The following is a 21992-nucleotide window of genomic DNA, read 5'->3' on the forward strand; positions in this document are numbered from 1 at the left end:
CTGACGCTCCCAGGAGTGAAGGGTGGCATGTCTGAATGAACACATATACTTCTGAGTGGCCCCTCACCTTGGTTTGAAAAGATGAGGTTCCAGAGCTAAAGAGGAGAGAGCTTTTTAATAATTTTACATGTTATCTGCCTCTGATCTCCCTTCCATAAGGATGGCCGGGTGGTGATAATAGCTAATGTTTATTGAGCGCCTCCACGTGCAAGACACTGTGCCAAGCAATCCGCATTATCTCTCTTAGTCCTGACCACATCCCTCAAGGTAGATACTGTTATAATTCCCATCTTAAGCATGAGGAATTTGAGGAACAGAGAGGTTAAGTGTGACAGACCTGTGATACAAATCCTTATAATTTGATTTCAGCCCCCATGCTCCATACATTGAGGGATAGCTTCTGAAGATAATAATAATAATTAGAAGGAAAAAAACCAGTAAGTTTATTTCAATCAATAAATCAACAGATAGTCATGCCATACTAGTTATAAAGTGGTAAATAAGGCAGGCGTGTCTTGCATCTATCAACATGGAGCTTACTATCTAGCAGGGAAAACAGATATTGAACAAATAAAGTGCACTGAATCTTGTTTAGAGTTAAGTACATGTGCTAACAGAGCATTTCTCAAGAACCTTTAACCTAGTCCAGGTGATACCTGAGGAAGCAGCATTTAGATGGAAAGAGGAAGGATGAGTAAGTATCAAGTAGATAAAAGGAGGATGAAAAGCCTTCCAGAGAGAGGCAGTGATGTGTGTGAAGACAGGAAGAAGCGCTTTAATACAAACCAACTCCATACATCCCTACCCACATGCTACTCATACACAAGAGATGATGTGAGTGTTCTGAATTACACCAAGATGAGTAAGGTGGAGCCACCCCTTCAGAAACTCACACTCCAGTGAGAGAGACAAACTCATACATAAATACAAGGAAAACTGTGGTAGGTGGCAAAAGGAGACACAAACAAGATGGCAAGGGATGACAAAGACAGAAATTAATATTGATGCGGAGGGGAGCTTTTAACTGGACCTTGAAGGGTGGGTATCATCTTCAAAATGTGGTGAATTCTCTACTCTTAAATGGGGAACAAATGGGAGAGTAGGGGGTTAGCCCAGGAGGTGAAGGCTCTGCAACCCCCACTCCCCAAAGATGTGAATGAGATCCCAAACTGAGGGAATGAGAGGCAGCTAATGAAATGGAGGCGTGGAGATGACAGCAGAGACAGCAATCAGAGACCAAGCAGGAGGGCTGTGCTCAGGAGATTCCTGGCATTGTTGGTTTCTACCTCTCCCAGAAAGTGTCGTGTTGGGAGAACAGACTGAGTTTAAATAGGGTGCAGAGGTCAGCCATCTGCACCCTATGCAGCAATGTGCAAAGAACAAAGAGGTTAAAAAGAGAGTGAGAAAAAACATTATCGTCCTTCAGAGAACAGCAGCAAAAAAATGTAGTCCGGAGACCTTTTTGTAGCTGGGACCACAAAGCCCCTGAAATGTAATAACTAGTCATTGAGTAAGTGTAAAGAGAATCTGAAAGCCCATGAAATATACACATGAACTGCACGGAGGCGGAGAAAAGTAAGATGGAAAATGTGAGCACAGTAAAGAGAAGGAAGAAGCTGGAGAACTGACCTGTGACTAATAAACAATTGTCAACTCCCTAGTATGACATACTGTAATAAATAAGAAGCAGAAAAACACCTGTACAATATGCCTGCAATAAATAATAACAAATAACAAATATTTGTAGAATTATTTATAGTGCCTGAAGCATGTATTTTGACATATATTATTTCAACTAATCTTGTAAACCATCTTGTGAGGTCAGCATAAATCATGTCAAAATGGAATGCTAGTAGATACTTATCTATTGAGAGACAAATGGCCAAGAAATAAGATTCTAAATACCTAAATCCTGTCTTAGACCAGTTATCGCTCCACAAGTTCCCTAAATTAAAAAAAAAAAAGTGCCCAAGGGGACAAAGAGTAATTTATTACTATCTTACTATCTGGGGCTTTGACCCCACCACTGACATGGACTCCAGCCTTCTGGTATGGGCCATGTGGAAGACTTCTTTTGCCCTAGCAAAGTTGAGTCAAGTAGGGTAAAGCCAAAGCAATTCTAAAAGCCTATACTTCCTCCTACCACCCCAATCAAAAGCCTGACTATGAGATCTTACCATTCCAGTGGAAAAAAAGGCCAATCTAGAATGCATCTGCCAGTAGGAAGTAGTAGAAATGACAAAGGTGAGAGAGTGACTGCCCTAGATCCCAGTCTAGATGCTGGGAACCTCTTCCAAGTCACCGTCACTTCACCAGCCCTGAGGTAATGTGATAGATGGCCTGTTGCCCCTAAAGGGAACTTATCAAAGCTCATGGGGTGGGGGTGAGGGGATTGAAAGGGCCACATTCACGTGTGAGCCAGTCTTTACACTGGTATCGCCCTTAACACTATGTCACCAAAATGAACCCAAATAATTCATAGCAGCATTCCTCCAGGGAAGAAGCCCTCAGCTTCTTTCTCCTACAAAGAAGGATTAGTATTCCTGCTTTATAGTTGTCAATGGCTGGACTAAGAACAGACAATAATGAAAAATGAAAGCAGAAATGGAATCCAGATCTTTGACTTCAAATTCCCAGCTCTTAGTTAAAATGAGAACTTCAATGTTTTATTAAATTAAATCTTCATGATATGATTTGTATATTCACAAATAATACCTTTGTTCCCAAGTCCCATCTTAAAAACTCATTTTTAGGAGTAGAAATGCCTAAAGCAAAGCTTATATTAAATAAAACAATAATATTGTCACTATGCTGATGTCTTTAAAACACTCACATAGTGCCCAAGGAGGGACTTGAGACTGAGGACCACCACCCTGATTCATTCTGCAGTATTTGCTGAACATGAGGAGCACACATAGCAGCTGTAGACCTGAGTCCACGTATATTTGGTGATCTTGAAGCAGGGCCCCTAGCTATTGTGTTCCTCAGCATCTTTGCAAACGTAAGGGAAAGCCCCAGTAGTTGGAAATTTTGTTCTAAGAATCAAGGTCTGTATCAAGGGACTAGCATGACCTGTCAGCAAGTTAACGGGTATATTTTGGAAGCCATTTTAATCTAATATTTTGCCTCAGGAGAGTTCGTTTGGTTTTAATAACAATCCTCAATAAGGATGGATGACCCAGTATATCATTTCTCTTGCTTCTAATTTAAGAATCTGGTACATAAAAGCATAGAGAGTGTAAAGGAAATGGATCATGACCTTATGACATTTGGCATGATTTCTGAGGCAGGTGTCAGATAGGTTCGTAAGCAACTATCTTGCAAAATCTTATCAAAACCTAAAAGACAAAAAGAGAAGAAAAAATACACACTTTATAATTGACATCAAAAAGGAAGTCACTTTATTTTTAGTACATTTGCTTTGGAGGGAGAGCCAACTAATTGGAAAGAGTCCATAATTTAACCAACATCAGATCTCCTTACTACATTCCCCATTGAAACTTAATAAATGTTAGTTTCCAGATTTACTAACTTTACAGTTTTCTCCACTTAATGATCAGCAAGCACCTTTTATTACCTTAAATGAAAACAAAATGAAGACCTGAAATCTCGTGATCAAGAATTGATTTCTGGCAGACAAGCAAAATTGTTTGGTCTATTTTTATGGTTGATATAATGGTATTCAAAACCCATAAACAATGTACATCCACTTCAATACTTTTTCAGCCCGTCTTTGGTCATAAACTTTAATTAAAACAAAGCATCCCTTAGGTAAATCAAAGGAAGTGCCATTGAAATAATATAAACACCCGAGAAAACCTTGGGCTGTTTCCATGCTCAAGTCTGATTAGATGGAAAAGCACAAGCACTTGTGTCAGTAGACCAACCAATAGAGTTTGTGATCATGAGAACTTCCTCTAGAATTAAAGATCTTTGTCATAGTTTCTGGGAAAAGTTGTGCCAAATTTCTTTATTCCAAGAGAGTTTTCCACTTGGAGGCTGTGGTATCTATAAGGCTATCTTTCATGAGAAGGGTGTCCTCTATTTAGCTGTCAGAAGGCCTGTCTATCGCAGGACTCAGACTGTCTGTCCCATTTGGCTGATGTCAGAAACTTATGCTAGAGTTATGGCAGAGAAAACATGTTTTCCATTACGCCTGCACCAAAGTGTTGATTAAGGTGGCACTTATCAGACCTGGGAGTAGCCAGCACTCAAAAATAGTATAGACCTTTTACAGATGCTGAAATTGTTTCCAGAAAATTCAGCATCTCTGCTTATCTTTTTTCTTTTGCTTTTCTTTTCTTTTAAAGAAAAAAAAAACCTCAGGGCGTTTTGTGCTTATTTTTAAGCTAGGACTTTAATCAAACCTGATTTTTCTTTTCTCTCTCTCTTTTTTTCCCACCATATTCAGACTTTTCCTTTGTGTTTGTGGTCAAAGAATCTTTTTATAATTGAGAAGTGGATTCTACAAGAGGCAAAGATTTCAAATTTTATGTAAGAGCTGGTATTCTCCATAAAGGGTGTTCTCTACGAGAAAATGATTCTTAACCTTTTTAGAATTCTGAGCCCTTTTAAAATCTATCAAAACTATGCATTCTTTCTTGGAAAACAATTGTGCAGGATCGCAAACCTATGTGGAACACTTAAGAGTTCCAAGGGCCTCAGGTTAAGGATCACCGTTCTAAGCGAAGCCAGAAATAATCATATAGCTGGCAGATTGAATTTTTATTAGCAGATAGGAATAGAATCCCTTCACAAAACATAAATACTGATAAGCCCATGTAATTTAAGCAGCTGTCAGGGGTTGGTAGATTCTTCTCATTCTGGAAAGTAGTAAAAAGCAGAGGTTATCCCAAAGGCCAGCGAGCCCTTATGTATAAGTCACCCATGGAAGGCCAACTTCCTGGAGAGTATATTGGTTTTTCAGTGACCATCAGTCAAAACTACATTGCTTCCCTTTAGGAAATACACAGAAAGTATTTAAAAGTGACGATGACTAGGGTTGCCAGATTTGGCAAATAAAATACAGGACACTTTGTTAAATTTGAATTTCAGATAAATGATAAATAAGTTTTAGTATAAGTATGTCCCAATATTGCATGGGACGTGCTTAGACTAAAAATTATTCATTGTTTGTCTGAAACCAAATTTAACTGAGTGCCCTGTATTTTAGCTGGCAACCCTATAATGATCCAATAATTCACAGCCAGATCACTGGCTGCTCCTGACAGTGGGATCTGAGTTTCTGGTATTTTCTAAATAACAAGTGATGAGAATTACCACTAGATTTCACAATGCCACTTCAGTGAACTCTTGGGCTATTAGCAGTTAAGACAAGCCAAAGTGATAAGAGGTTGATATATTACCATTTCTTTTTTACCCTAATTATCTGACTCTGGTTCATTAACTCATTCATTCTTCTTTGGCCCCTAAATTTGGGTATTTGACAATTTTCAGTCCTCAACCCTGGCATTCTTTATCCTTTCAAACTTTCTTTGCATTTTCACTTACCACACCACTTTATTACCTTACCAATGACTCCTCAATTCACATTGCTCTTTGTTCTAACTCTGGACTGCTTTTTCCATTTGCCAGCTGGGCCTTATGCCAGAAAAGGACTTATTAAACCCCATAATAACATCTCAACCTACCACCAAATAGCAGAGCATCATTTTTCCTCTTATTTACATTATTTCCTTATTTCACATTCCTAAAATTAGTTACCTAAATCTTGTATCTCTAGCTGGTAAATATTTTCCCATCCACCACCTTCTTTTATCCTCCTTTCCCTGTATTCAAGTCCAGATCCTCCTCTCTTTTCCATATTAGTGCATCAGCCTTTAAACCCTCTCCCATTTTCAGTCTTTTGCTACTGTAGTCCATCTACATCATGGACACCTTAATCTTCCTTTCCTATTTAATCAGTTATTGAGTGCCTACCATGGATATACCAAAAGAATAAGACTAAGTTTGCCCTCAAGAAAAGTATATTCTAGGGGCTGGCCTGGAGGCACGGCAGTTAAGTTCGCACGTTCCGATTCTCCGCGGCCTGGGGTTCACCGGTTCGGGGAAGATGGGCGTGGATGTTAGCTCAGGGCCAGTCTTCCTCAGCAAAAAGAGGAGGATTGGCAGTAGTTAGCTCAGGGCTAATCTTCCTCAAAAAAATAAATAAATAAAAGTACATTCTAGTGAGGGAGGCAAAAATATACATAGAGAGGTACAGAAGAATATAATTGGCTGTAGGACAGAGAATAGCACAAAGTACAGTGGTTAGGAAGTATGTCAGTTGTATGGGTGATGGTAATAGAAAAGGTTGTCTGATGCTTGGATGAGACCTGAAGTGAGTTTTAAATTGGGTCAGCATTAGCCGTTATGTAGAGAGACTGGAATTCCAGGCAGAAAGAATACCATGTGCAAACACACAGCAGTATAAAAAATGTAACGCTTTCAAGAAACTTCAGTAGTGCAGTATGGTAGAACGTGTGCCTCTAAGAAAGGAGTGATTAGGTTGTACAGGTAGGAAGGGCCATGTAAGTCACATTAATGATTTAGATTCTACCACGAAAGCAATGGAGAGTCTTTGAAGCATTTTATGTAGAGTGATGACATGATCAGATTTGTATTTTGAAAAAGAGTATGAAAGGATATGAAAAATGGTTTGTAGGTGACAAGGTCTGGGGCAGGGAGATGGTGAGAAGCTATTGCATGGATCTCTGTGAGAATGTTGAAGGCTTTCTCTAAGTCAGTAGCAACAGCGATACAAGGAAAGAATTCAAGAGATATTAAGGCAGAAGAGTTTAGATTACTGGGTGATAGATTACATGTGGAAGGTAAGGAAAAGCATGTCTTTAATTATACAAAGGTTTGGTGAAATCTTCCCTGATTCCCACCTTCTACAGTAGTGGTTTTCAATCAGGGGTGATTTTGCCCACCAGGGAATACGACAAAGTCTGCAGACATTTTTGGTTGTCAGGAGAGGAGATAAGGAGGAGAAGAATGTCACTAAGTCAGGGCACAGGACAGATGCAAAGGACAACCCCTCGCGACAAGGCATTATCTGGTTGAAAATATCCACAGTACCAAGGTTGAGAAACCCTGTTATACAGCATTTAGTCGACTTCTTACCCTGAAATGTAAGACTCTTCAAAATATTGCCCAACTTCCTTTCCAGACTAAATTCCCATCACCCTGCAAGTGTTTTACAGACCAAGCAAAAATGACCTATTCCTGATTTCCCAAACACAGCTCTCACTTTCCACCTTACAATCTTGCTTTTACTATTATCTCTCATCCAGTAACATTTTCTTACCACCCCACATTTAATTGTCAAAATGCTACTACTGCCTCCTCCGTGGAGTCTTTTACAATTTCCCCTTCTAGATAAACTCTCTCTCTCCTCTGTATCTATTTTATGGCATTCATTATATTGCATCTGGTAAATGTACTACTAGTTGATTGACTTTGTCTTATCCCACTCCTTGAAGAAAGACTCTAATAGGCTGAGCACAGTGCCTTCAACAAAGTAGGCATTCAACAACTATTTGTTAAAATTAAGTATGACTTTCTAAATCAGCTATCTGAAATCATCAATGCCTAGGCTTCCCTTTTATTCATGTGGACAATTCAGAGTTGACAGCTTCTCATTTATAAACGCTAAATAATATGTAGTGCTGTAACCATAAACAATACTTAGTTCTATAAATATTGTACTTTCTTAGAAAATTGAATATACTTATCATCACAGCCCATTAAATATCTGAGATTTGTCCTTAGGTTCTTGTTCCGGTCCAGGTTTTGGATATGCTTGGTGGAGTAGATGCTTAAGATTCCTTATCCATCTTTACACACTGATTTACCTGTCTACCAGGTGTTCTACATTGCCCTCCAACTGCTCATTTTAAGCTATTTAATTCTGCAATACATGTTTCATTGCGGATATCCTTAGAAAATTTTTCTGCCTGGTAAAATAAAATCTGTTCTTTGTCAGCTTAATAGATGCTACTAAACTACTTCATAGAAACCCTGGGAAATATGAATGGCATGGGTGGCCAAGACATTGCTTCTAGATTTTTACTTTATTGCCTTTTGACTTTTACAAGACTTATTTGAGGACAAAGATTGAATGTTGCTTAGTCCTCTGAGGGCCATGCATTCATGACAGGCATTTCCTTTGCCTATGTACTAATTCATTTCTCACCATCTCTGAGACAGGTTATTTTTTCCAAACCCTGTAAGGTCTATGAAACTGAAAAGAACATGTGAGTGACCATGCTACTGTACATGGTGAGGGTAGGCTTGACAGTTCTGGTTGCTGCTGCTGTGTTTGGCCTTGGGATGTGTTTAACAGCCTCAACAACAGAACACGGACAAATCTTCAGCAGGGAAGGTGATTTAGAAAACAAACTACCTTCCCAAGCTATAGAGAAATAGTCTCTGTCATACATGGCTGGTAAAAACATCTAGGCAAAGTACACTTTTTCCAAAGCAGATGTCTGTGCATCATCTGGACCAGGATGTCTGCACGTCCACATCAAAAAGCATGGCCCACTCTCTTTCTCCAAAACAGTTTCACCTTCCTAACAACTGGATTTTAGGGTTGTAGGCCATTCTGTGCTACAAACGATGAAGGATGAACTCTAATTTTATTCTTTTGTCTTAGTCTATAATTAATGTCAATAGTTAATACTCGTAGTCTATAATTAATACCCTGAGAGTTAGAAGGATGATGGATAGACAGACAGAATGAGATAGATGACAGAAAACAAAGCCCTAAGAAGCCAATTCCTCCCAGGAAGATTAAAATTTGGAAGCGAAAAATTCAGAATGTTTTGATATTTTCTTTTTTTAATTCAGATATAATTGACATATAATATTATATTAGTCTCAGTTGTACAACATAATGATTCGATATTTGTATATATTGCAAAATAATCACCACGATGTCCAGTTAATATCCAAATTTTTTAAGTTTTCTTGAAATAGCTATTCTAGTCAAAATTATAAGGCATTTACATCCGTCCTCCTTCCGCTGGACTGACATAGAGTAAGCGCATTTTTCTTATTTATGCCTGACCACATGTGAACATATTTCACTACAATATGAGACCCTGAAGACCATGGATCACATCTTATTCATCTTTGTTTGTCTTTGTATCACCCGGCCCAGGGCTCTGCATGTTTTAAGTGTCCAATAATTGTTATTGACTTTGAATTTGGCCAGCCTTGTGGTCAGGAGACAGGTGTGGTCTGAGATGGCTCTACCAAGCCCCTCTAACTACAAGCTCTCTCTGCATATTGAAAGGTATTGAGACCTCAGTTTTAAGATGAAATTCTCAACTCACATTTATCATGCTGATACAAAAATATATTTTTTCTTTCATGAAACTCAAAAAAATATCAAAAACTATTAATTAGAAAGAAAGATGGAGGGAAATGAAGAAAATAATTAACATCATAATAGTAAGAAACTGAATACATCTAACTGTTAAAACGTCAAAAAAAGTAACGTAGTTTAATTCAGATAATTACATATTTTATCCAAGTGTTTAGATTGTCCAAATGCAGATTGTGATACATTGTTTTGATACAATAATCACATTGAAATAAAATCTAGTAAACAACAAGTAAAGGGTATTAAACTACAACTTTCATTCCCAAATGAGTACCTCTAATAGCATCCTTCCCAAAATACTCAAGTAACATTCAAGGTCTACTTCAGGGCAAGTCTAGCCATCATAAAGTGAAACACTTATTTTTCAATTATATGTTAAATATTAAAAACAACTTTTATAATAACAATTCTATACACAGAGTCATGAAACACCTTTTACATCGTCCAAGAACTTCTGCACACTGCTTTGCCTATCACAATCTTAAAGTAAACAGAGAAGATACTGTTCTTCCCGGTTTACAGATAAGAAAATGGAGGTACAAGATTTTAAATAACGTGCCCGAGTACACCTTCTTTCAGTAAGGAGCAGAGAGAGGAACGACATTCATCAAATTCAAAGGCAGACTGTTCCTGCCTCCTATGCCAGTTCAATTAGAACATACATAGCAAAGTGCTGATGCATCACAAACACTCAATCATTTCAGTCATTCATTTATTCAAAAGTGATTTACTGAGTATTCAAAATGAAGGAAAGAATATAAGTCATCTGATTCGAAGACCAGAGTTTATCTTAAAAGTACAGATAGTAAATTCAAAATCAAGGTGGAGAATGTTGTCGTACAAGACCCAGATTCCCCTTTAGTGCTGAGGCATTCCTTCTCCCACACTCAAAGATTACAGCTGTGTACCCCTACAGAAATTGCCCTTGGTCAAAGAAAATTGTTTTGCCTTAGTTTATGTTTCCTCCTGGAGATGGCTTATGTCCAAAACTGGTCAATGCAAGGTTACAAAGCCCGGGCCCTTTACCTCAATTTGGGAAATCTCTGAAGGGTCATTCCAGCTTCAACACTCCCAGTGGGATCATCTGAGGTTGTTATTGCAACCATATTACAGCTCAGCTTCTTCAGCTTCTTGATCCTGCTGCCCTTACTCCCTTATGGGTATCGTTTATGAGAATACTCCTCAATAAACCTCCTACATCCAATTCTCCAAATCTCAAATCTGTTTCCTCATGATCCTGAACTGTGATGGTTGGTACCAAAGTCCTGTGGGGCAGAAACTAAAATGAGATTTTCATTTCTGGATATGTCCAGAGTCCCATTAAAATTTAAGCTTAAGTTGCCTCTTGGTCACTTTGGGCTCCTCTGTTTAAGAGACCATGAGGTAAAGAAAGGAGTCACCATTCTAATAGAGACAATTGACCCTGATAACCAGGAAGATGTAAGTCTATTTTTACACAAAACAGACAAGGAAGAATACATTTGGTGCTCAGGGGAACCACTGGGGCATCTCTTGGCAATCCAGTGCCAATCGTAATGGTAAATGGACAAGTACCTCAGCCACAGCCTGAGAAGAGCATGGTGACCATATGATCATAGATGAGAGTCTGGTCACCCTTCCAGGTAAGCCCCTGGACCAGATGAGTTGTTAACCAAGGGTGAAGGGAAATCTAGAATGCATAGTTAAGGAGGGAGATGATGAGTATCAGGTACAGCCTGGAGACCAGCTGTCCTGACTGGGGCTAGAGTTTCCCCAAACTTTCTCTTGAAAGTTTACCCAGGAAAAGAAACCAACTAGAATACAGAAGCTCTTCCCACATGGGGTGAATTTACTCTATGAAGCAAGAGGATTTAGTGGCAGAAGGAATGGAGTATACTGGGTTCTGTGGAGTATTCCCCAGACCTCCCTAAGGATCAGGCCATTTATTTCTTCAACTGTGACCCTCCCCAAGAATTGCCTTTGGCCAAAGGGAGCTGCTTGACCAAATTTATGTCCCTTCCCTAGAGACAGATCACATCCAATGACTGATCACTGCAAGGTTACAAAGGTTCAATCCCCTTGCCTCCATTTGGCACATCTCTGAAAGAGCTCCCTGCAAGTTGGCTGAACCTACTGTTACAACTGCATCACAGTTTGATTCCTATCGCTGCCCAGTCCTGCTTCTCTTTGCTACTCAATATGATGCCTATAATCAAATAGCCAACTCATTCTGTTTCCCAGGGAATCTCACCTTCTACAACCAAGAATCCAACTGGATATCATTTAATTCTTTATATTATACATCCTAAAATTACCTCAAAGATTTTTTTCTTCCTCTGGGTTAAAATTTGTCATTCAGGTGACAGAAGCAAAAGCAAAATTACTACTTTTTTTTCCTGTAATGATTTTGGCTTTTGGGTTATGATCACCTTACTTATCAGAAAACTAACTCTAACACTAGTTAGCTTTAAATTCATCTTATGCAGTGGATTTTTTTTACAGCAAATATTTTATAAGGTTCATCTGCCTGCTGACTCAGAACCCATGTGGTAGCAGGTCTGACAAAATAGATTGTCATGATCTATTAAATCAATAATCCATGCACTAAAGAAAATTTACACTATGAGTTCCACTCTACTCTTCAAGATACATCACTCCAACCTTGGGGAAAAAAGCCAGCTGCTGCAACTGGTGCATAAAAAGGTAATTTCTAGGTTCTTTTCTTATGTGATACTGGGATCACTGAGTGAAATTTAGTCTTAAGGCATTCTAGTCAATCATACCAAAATTTAGCATCACAGAACCAGAGAGACATCAAATTGAATAGGACCTAAAAAGATCATTTCATGCAACCTGACTCAAAGTACTTCAAATACATTATTTTGTAAGGTGTTCTTACAGTTTTCAAAGAAGTTACCCATTCCAGGACTCCAAAATCCTCATTGATAGTATATTCTTCTGCATGTAATAATAGAATTTTTTTTCATTGACTCTGTATTGGTTAAGTAATGCATCTGGCCAACATCTTCCTAATCATCTTTCCCATAATTGAAGAAGAGAAAAGACTGTTTCAACTTTTCTATAATAAGCTTCTTTTAACCCATTATTAGATCTTACTTTCCAAACTTTCATCTAAGTTTTAAATCTTTCTGTTAAATATAGAGGAGCTAGAGTAAAAATTGTAGTAACTAAATAAAATTTAGTAGAAAGTCCTCAACACTGACACTTAATCTTATAAGCTAAATGAAGTTGATTAATTTGTGGCTGACAATAGTTGATTTACTCACTAACATCTCCATTCCCAACCATGGGATAACAAGCAAGTGAACAAAAAGCCAACACTGTAAGGACAGTGGGCCACAACTGTAGAAAAATAGCTTGGGTCCTCAATGGCATTTTTGAGCAACTGAATAAACGGGAGCAATAGCCTGTCTCCTGACTTCTTGTTTTATGAGAGTAATAAAACCTTGTTTCAGCCACTATTCATCAGATGTTCTATTACTTGCAGCCCAGTAAACTCTTAATTGATACCATGATCATGATGATGAGATATTTACTGTGTCACTTCTACAAATGGTGTACATCCTAGCACCAGTCTTCCCTTCTTAGTGCAAATGTTCAGTCAGTGGTCCACTATTATCTACATATATCATTTTCATTAATACAAAATATTTCTCAAACTCTATAAGCTGTTTTCCTTCCATAACCGCACCACTCTTCTCAGTTCAGGAGAGATCAGAAAATGATGACAGCAGTGATGGCAAAAGAGAAGGCACAGGGTAAATTATAGAATCTTTGGTCTTAATATTATCATACGCTACTCGTGGGGATTTTGAATGAAATTATGTCATGCTGGCTTTGGGTGGGTGAGTGGAGAGAGACATGGGCAGGGAAAAGAATCCTTCGTCATCTCAGGATCCAGTTGCATCTGAGTTGTTTCTTCTGTGGTTGTCTTGTTTCCATTATTTGCCAAATGCAAAGTAATGAGGCAAGTATACTGGAACCTCACTCAAAATTCTTCCTTTAAAGAAGAATTTCTGGCAAAGGCAGTTTCTTTCCCAACCAAGAATGATTAGTTTTCAGTACCAAAGGTCCTTTTAATAAGGTTAGCCATCCACTGGGTGGTCCTACAGCTTCAGTTCTAGTGACAGCATCATAATGAGATTCCAGCTTTTAGTTTTGTGGCCATAGGAGGCAGGCATTTGCAAAAATCTTATATATGAGAACATTATCAGTAGACTCAGAGTATTACCTTTTTTAATGCCATGCTCTAGTGTAATCACAACCATCCCTAATTGCTATGGTAATTTCCTTTGGCAGATGTTACTTATTTCTTGGGTTTCCAGAAACAAACATACTTTATAGATGTGAACATACATGGCTAATAGAGAAACATGATTTTCCATGTTAAGTTTCCCAGATATTTGCACAATTAAAAAAATTACTCAGAAACTGAGAAAGAGAGAACAGGGAATAACTATGCACAGTGTAAAATGCTGGAATATTTTAGTTTTATTGAAATATTTTCATATTCCTGAGCTTATGAAAGTAGTGACCATGTCCACTGAGTTATAAACAATTTTTTAGGAGTCGACAGCTGAAGGAACTAGAATTCAGTAAGAATTCTTAATCTATTATGTGGCTTTGCTAACTCAGAGGCAAGAAAACCACTCCTTTGGAAAATGAGACAGCCCTGGCCTCATTTAAAGGTGTACTAGACACAATACAATTATCTAAAACATCCTATTCCTCTAAACACTGTTTTTAATCAAGAGATTACTATAAAATCACATTAGAGTCCATCATAGAAACACAGATAATATTTCGAAGTCTATCTGTCATGCTTACCATAATTCAGTAGGAACATGTAACATTACTCATAAGTGGAGTCTTCCGTTCATTCATCTGCCTCTTTGGCTCTCAAGTGGTCAGTACAATTCTCTACTTTAAAAAGGAATTCATTTTATTTATTGAAAACTATAGGAGATCCAAATTTCCCTAAGAATCCTTTGTAAAAATACCACAATTAGTGAACAAAAGATGCCAAACTCTATCAAGATTTGTTGGTGATTTGCTACAATCAAACCAACTTAAGCACAAGTTTGTACCTTGCCCAATTCTATCTAAAGACTACATAATGAAAAACCTTTTGACAAGTTGATTAATAATACTGAGCTGTTAAAGTTCAGCTGAGTGAGCAATTAAACATTCCAAACAGCAATGAACCTTCAGAAGGTAATTTATGATAATTTTATGCACAAGAGCTCAGTGGCTTTTTAATTTGATAGAATGTTAGTAGCACGAATTTCTAACAAGGGAGTGTCAGGGTTCCATACATCACGGAGATTACTTAAACATTTCAAACGTGGCTGATGAATGAAGTTTCTTGAGATGTGGGGAGATACAGAAGGTGTTGGAAGGTTGAGATTATTCATCATATCAATTATTGAGAGTGGATGCACTGACATCATACTCCCTGATCATATTTTATGTCCACAGTAAAGATAAGTCAAGCTTGAAATAACAGACTTTCCCAACTACAATATCTGCAGGTAATTCAACTCCCTTTGCTTCCCTCCCCTTCTTCTTTACACCTTCTTCCAAACTCATTGCCCCTCTTCTATTCCTACCCAGACTTTTAAATACCCAGACTCCTTACTTAAAAGGTCACAGTGAAATAACTAAGAACAAGGGCAAAAAGAGAAGAACAAAGAGAAAAAGAAAGAGAAGTGAGAATGAGTACAAAGCTAGAATCATAGACTCAGAGAGTGAGAAAGAACTGACGGAATAATTTAGTTCCCACTCTTTTCACCAATACATCTATGCACGTGTGTGTGCACGTGCACACACACACACACACACACACACACACACACATACACACACACATCCCAGATATGGAAATCTCCTCTACCACATCCCCAGCAATGGCCACCCAGCCTCTCCCATAGCACCTCCATCCTTGAATTAACATGTCACATCTCTGGCAGCTCTTTTTCTTTTTAGATCATTAAAAAATGACATGGTCTGTTTTGATCAGAAGTGAATCCCTTCTTGCTGCAGTTTCTATCCTAGAATCCTTGAATCTTAAAACCAGAAGACACCTTAAGCTCACTTTGACTAGAGTTCTCACTTGTAGCTCATAGAGTATTATGTAGCCTATTGATGTGACTATTTGACACACACATCTTTTTCTTTTTTAAAAAACTTGAATAAATTACCCACCTTAAAAGACTGAGCTATTTTACACAAAATCCAGATTTCTAGCTTGAAAAACTGAAAAATTAGGAGCTCTAGAAACACATGTCCCTCCATTCCCAAATAGCAATATTTGGCTAGAGTTTAGTAGCAGCTGCCGATTTAAAAGAAACATGCTCTTTCCAGTTCATCACAAGCCCCACCACCCCTATAGTCTTACACCTGCACAGACTTACTCATGTACGACACCAGCCTAGACCGTGTAGAAATCGGAGTCTGCGATCCATGACTTAGATTAACCTCTTTGTTTTATAGTTGAAGAAACGAAGCCAATGGTAATAACAGGACTTTAACCAAAGCCACCATCTGGTTAATGGCAGAACAAAGATATTTTAACTCCTGATCCAGTGCTCTTTTCATTACACTATAGTTTTAGCTTATCTTCTTTCTCATCACTTCTATGTGTTTTCTTTTAATATAAAAAGAGGGAAAATGCAATAGCCTGATCATAATGCAAGTTATGCCTCTGTTATCGATTTCCATTTACTGAAGTCAGAATAAGATAAACCAGGCTAAATTTAACACATAAGCAATTAAATAATTTTTGATACAGGGGTGTTTTGTAGTCTGCTCGTTCTCTCTGTCTTTGATACAGATCCCTGCTCTAAATTCAAAGTAGCACAGGGCCAGCCCCAGTGGCCTAGTGGTTAAGTTTGGCATGTGCTGTTTCAGCAGCCCAGATTCAGTTCCTGGGCGCAGACCTACACCACTCGTCTCACAGTGGCCATGCTGTGGCGGCAGCTCACATACAAACAGAGAAAGATTGGCCGTGGATGTTAGCTTGGGGCAAATCTTCCTCAGCACAAACAAACAAAACAACAACAAGAAAAAAAAAAGTAGCACATTAATTAGAAATTGCCTCACTAGAGTAATAAAAAATATGGACTGCCTTTATACCTATTTCTGTTCTCCTCTATATATGCTAGATAGCTACACAGCAAATATCAAATGCTGACACAAAGTCAGTCATGTTTCTCTGCTACAAACACAGAGATTGAGTGCAAGATCACCGTGACTATTTCCTAATGCTTTTATTTCATCAAATGGGTTGGGAAAAAAAACCAAACAAATAAACACAAGCTCATCTAGCTATCATCTCTGCAGATGTCGCTTCTCGGTAATATGCTATTATAATTCATGTCAGGTAAACAATCTTGCAGATGAAGTCAGAGTGATTCAAGCAAGTTTCTTCATATCACCCTGGAAAGCTGTTTCCCTCACATAGGGAACTTCCACAAAGACTCCTTGTTTACAGAGACCATGTGCCTCGTGATCCTCTTTTGTGTTTCTCCCTCCCTAGTACCGAACATATGTTTTTAATGTTAACACTCCCTCATCTATAGAGACCATCTGCTTATTAAAAAGAGTGTTCTCCTCCCTTCTAAGCCAGCTTTTTTGCCTGGAGACTCCTTTCTGCCAGTTCCACAGATTCAAGAGAAGGAGAAAACGCTGTGGTCTCCAATTCCAAATTAGAGGGTTTGGGGACATGGGTGGCCTTTGTAGAAGGAGCAGAAGGTGCTCATGTGAATTTCGAGAAACAGAGGTGTCACACACCTGAGAGCCTGAAGCTGTGCTTTTTCTGCCCATGTCACTGGTGGATAAAGCTTGAGGGTCCTGTCTTCCCTGTGTCACCACCACCTAACCCTATGAATTCGGGTACTTTATTTTCCATCTTTGCACCTGTGTCCAATCTCAGGAATACAGATATTATCACAATAAGGTGAAAGTTTCCCTGAAAACAATACGCTTAGCCTTGAAAGTTAAGCAGGAACTGGTCAGGCAGATGACAGTTACGGGCAGAAAAACTCCACGTGCAGAGGCACAGTGTAAGAGCAGGTGATCTGTAGCAGGACAAATTGCTCAATATTCTTTTTTCTTTTTGAGGAAGATTGGCCCTGAGCCAACATCTGCACCCATCTTCTGCTACTTTATATGTGGGACCCCTGTCACAGCATGGCTTGACAAGTAGTGCGTAGGTCCACACACAGGATCCGAACCTGCAAACCCCAGGCCACCGAAGTGGAGCATGCGAACCCAAATGCTATGCCACCAAGCCAGCCCCAATTGCTCAGGATTTTTAAAGTTTACAGTATGTATAAAGGAGAAGCAAGAAACAAATGAAAGGGAACTGGAGGGAGACAAAGTATTGAGCATGAAAAACCTCACAATTATTTCAGGCTGATTTGGCCTGTAAGTCCTGAAGTTGAATTAGAACCCCCACCCCTGGTTTGAGGGGGGTAGATCTCAATTCAAGGAATAAGAAAAAGCAGGTGGTTGCAGTCCCCTTGATTTGGGGACTCAAAGGGGAGAGTAATCTTGGCACAAACTCCTTATTTGGGGTTGTATATCCGAGAGCACAGGAGTCCTGAAAAACCTCAGCTGTCGTCAGCCTGATAGAGTCTTCTCCACCTAAACCACAGCTGCTGTCTACAACCTACCTCTGTACTGCCTGAAAGAGAATGGGTTCAGAAAGAAAGTTCCATGGTGTGGCGTAGTGAGCTCTCCTACAGTGAAGCGGTGACCACTGCTATTTGAAAGAAACTTCATAACTTAAGAGGGAGTTAGTAACTGGGAATGGGCAGTGGTAACCAGCACCGGACGGCAAGAGAGGGAAACATCTGCTCTGGACTGAACTACCACCTTTCCGCTTTGGAGGGAGAGAAGTGGCCAGAAAATGGCAGGAAAAGCAAGTTGCTGGGATGCAAGAGCTCTCCTTTCTGCCTCGAGGACAGAATGAAGCCAGGAGAGGAACTGGAGAAGTATTGGTAGTTAACATGTACAGATGCTTTGTTGCTCAAACTGACAAATTTTTGAGTAAAAAGAGACATAATTAATAATTGTGGACAATAGCCATAAATTAGACTCTCCTGGGCATAGCAGGACAATGATTACACTATTGAAAACACACCTGGATTTAAAAGGCCTAGTCTCCTAACTGATGTCTCTTCACGGGTCTCTCTGCTTCTCTCTCTGCTCCTCTAGCCTTCCCTGACTTAATGGTTAGTATCACTATGCATCAGGTGACCAAAGCTAGAAATTTGGTTCCTACATTTTTCTCCCCTCTGATGTCACTCCCTTGTTTAACACCCATCAAGATTTCAATGCATGCCCACTGAAGAAAATTCACATTCCTTATCACGGCCAATAAGGACTTGTCCCTTGCCTGTCTCTTGAACCTCATTTTGATCTTATTTCCCTCTTTTCTCTATTTCTCTGACCTTCTTTTGGTTTCTAGAATAAGCTAAGAACTTTTCTGCCTTGTGGCCTTTGTACCACTATTCCCTATGCCTGTTAAATACTTCTCCTAGTTCTTCAAATTCCTGGCTTTTCATCCTTCATCTAAACCCAAGCACTTTCCTCTAGAACAGGCCTTCCTTGACCCCCACCTAAAGAGGGCCTCTTTCCCTTCACACACACATATATGATAGCACCCTTTTTAATTTTCTTCACAGCACTTATAATAGTCTGGAATTATCTTGTTTATCAAGTTAGCATGCTTGCATAAAAACAGACATATGGACAAATGGGACAGAATCAAGATCCCAGAAATAAACCAGTGTATAAATGGTCAACTAATATTTGACAAGGGAATCAAGATTATTCAATGGGAAAAGCTAGTCTCTTGTACATTGTTTGTGGGAATGTAAACTGGTAAAACCACTATAGAAAACAGTATGGAGGTTTCTCAAAAAATTATAAATAGAACTGCCATATGATCCGGTAATCCCACTTCTGGGTATTTATCTGAAAGAAATGAAATCACTCTCTGTAAGAGATATCTGCACCTCCACATTCATTGCAGCATTATTTACAATAACAAAAACATGGAAACAACCTAAGTGTCCATGGATGGATGAATGGATAAAGAAGTTGTAAAATGTATATATATATCTCTCTCTACTATGGAATATTATTCAGCCAGAAAAGGAAGAAAATCCTGCAATTTGCAACAGCAAGGATAGACCTTGAGGGATTATGCTAAGTGAAATAAGTCAATCAGAGAAAGACAAATACTGTATTATATCACTTATATCTGGAATTTTAAAAAATCAAACTCATAGAAACAGAGAATAGATTGGTGTTTTCCAAGGTTTGGGGGATGAGAGAAATGAGAGATGGTAACAAAAGAGTATAAACTTTCAGTTATAAGATGAATAATTTCTGGGGACCTAATGTACCTCATAATGATTATAGTTAACAATACTGTACTGTATACTTGAAAGTAACTAAGAGAGTAGATCTTAAATGTTCTCACCATAAAAAAGATAGCTATGTGAGGTAATGGATGTGTTAGCTAACCTTATGGTGATAATCATTTCACAATACAAATGTACATCAATTCACCATATCATATACCTTAAACTTACATAATGTTATGTGTCAAATATATCTTAATAAAACTGGAAAAAACTGTCATAAGAAGAAGTTTTTTTTAAAGTTAGCTCACTTTCATATTGTTTATCTCTCCCACTAGTAAGCAGGAAACAGTCCTGTTTTGACCAAGTTAAATTGCCAATGATCTAGCCCAGTACTCAGCCCTAGGTAGACACATACTATCTCTTTATTTGAGTGAATGTCGAATCATTAAACAATGTCTAAGGCACTTTTCCACCACTACAACCTACCACCATTAATCAAGACAAAAAGGGGAAAAGGGAAAGATAGTGAGCTCCCACCCCCACACACCAAAAGATAGAGTAAGATCAAACAAACCTCACAGGACAAAGTTCTTAGCCTTTCCCTTGAGTTTCTCTCAGGACTTCCAATCCCCACTGAAGAAACTGCCTCCTGAAGGATTGTGGGGACCTGTATGGGGTCCATTTAAGGGCTCCCCCTTCTAACTTCCAGAACTTCCCTCCTGCTGTCTCTAGTGTTTCAGAGATACCAGCTTGATATACTTTGAACATGGCTAAGAACCAAAACTGGGCCTGCTGGTGGATTTCTCATAGCTCCGGGCTAAACATCTTTAGTTATCTGACAATCAATATGCACGAATGTAATTATTTGTTTTCTAGGAGTTAGATGAACAAGATCATTCTAAATTCCTGTGTTATTAATACATGGTAATGAAAGTGAAATATTAATGACTTAGTCAAGTGTATTAAGAATTTGAAGTGCTGTGCAAACTGAAAACTTGCATCTTAGAGGGGAAAGAAAGCTCAAATGCACCAGATGGCTTAGTGACAGCCATTTTATTTAGTGCAGTCTCAGCAGATACGTTTGCTAGCCTTCAGGAAAGGCCATCATCTATGCAAGGGAGGGGGCTGCACCTGATTGTCTGGGAGGGTCATGCCCAAAGGCATCAAAGGGATGGAGCTGAACTGTGCTTTTTTGTGTCTCAAGTGTATGTGGCCCTGAATGAGATATTAGGGCATCTAGGGCCATCAGTGAACTGCAGTGGCAAAGTCTGCTGGTTTGTCTCCCTCCCCTAAACCAAGCTGTCATATCTCTGATTGGCCTTAGAGTAAAGATCTTCATACATCTTAAAATGTGATGGAGTGGAAAGAGCCCCAGACTAGGAGTCAGCAAAAATGAGCTTGGGCCAGCCCGACCATGGAGGAGCTGAGTGGCCCTGAGCAAGCAATGTCATGCCTTTGGGTTGAAGTTCCCTCATCTCCAATCTGCAGACAATAAAAGCTACCTCTCTGAGATTGCTGAAAGGTTTAAAGAGATAACATTTTATAATAAATAAACAGACAATGCAAAAAGCAGAGGAGGGAATTGTTTTGAGGCTGGATTTACTTTCTCAACTCTGTTACATTTTTGTGCCTGGGTGATTCATATTTATACAAGGAGCATATCATTCAATAATAGTTTCTTCTTGTGGTAAATATTTACTCAAGGATTGTCTTTCTTTTTCCTTTTTTGGATGATCTATTTACCACGCACACGCCTGTTCCGTCATTTCAGTGTATTATCCTTAGTTTATTCTGCTTGATAATTTCAAGATTAATTAAGAGTACTGAGATAAAATGACCAGAGACATCTATCTATAGATATCTAGATATCTATCTCTATCTGGAGATAGATAGATATTTCCTGTCATTTTATATCCTTAAAAGAAAACCAATTAATTGCTGTATTCACATTTTCCCCAGTCTGATTCCATAGCTAAATATCCAACAGACAAAATTCCTACCCTCCATCAAGGATCTGGAATGTTGACTTGCCCTAGAGAAAATAGAAAGAACTGGCCCAGGTCACATGACAGAGGATGGAAGAAAATAATGATTGGAGAAATAATTTCTACTTTTTCAATAGGGAGAATGCTCCCCTTCCTTGTACTCTGTTTATCATGATCCTACCAACTATATGGAGAAGACGCCCTTTGAGTCAGGAAGTAACAGCTAGACAGGAGACTCTC

General features: G+C 38.8%; 1 long non-coding RNA gene across 2 annotated transcripts in view; it reads right to left on the reverse strand.

Annotated features, from left to right (window-relative positions):
• LOC111768340 (uncharacterized) overlaps positions 1-21992 on the reverse strand; it is a 505095-nt gene that overhangs the window by 391667 nt on the left and 91436 nt on the right. The gene's annotated exons all lie outside the window — the stretch shown is intronic.

Source organism: Equus caballus, chromosome 1 (genome assembly GCF_041296265.1).
Source record: "Equus caballus isolate H_3958 breed thoroughbred chromosome 1, TB-T2T, whole genome shotgun sequence".
NCBI lineage: Eukaryota > Metazoa > Chordata > Mammalia > Perissodactyla > Equidae > Equus > Equus caballus.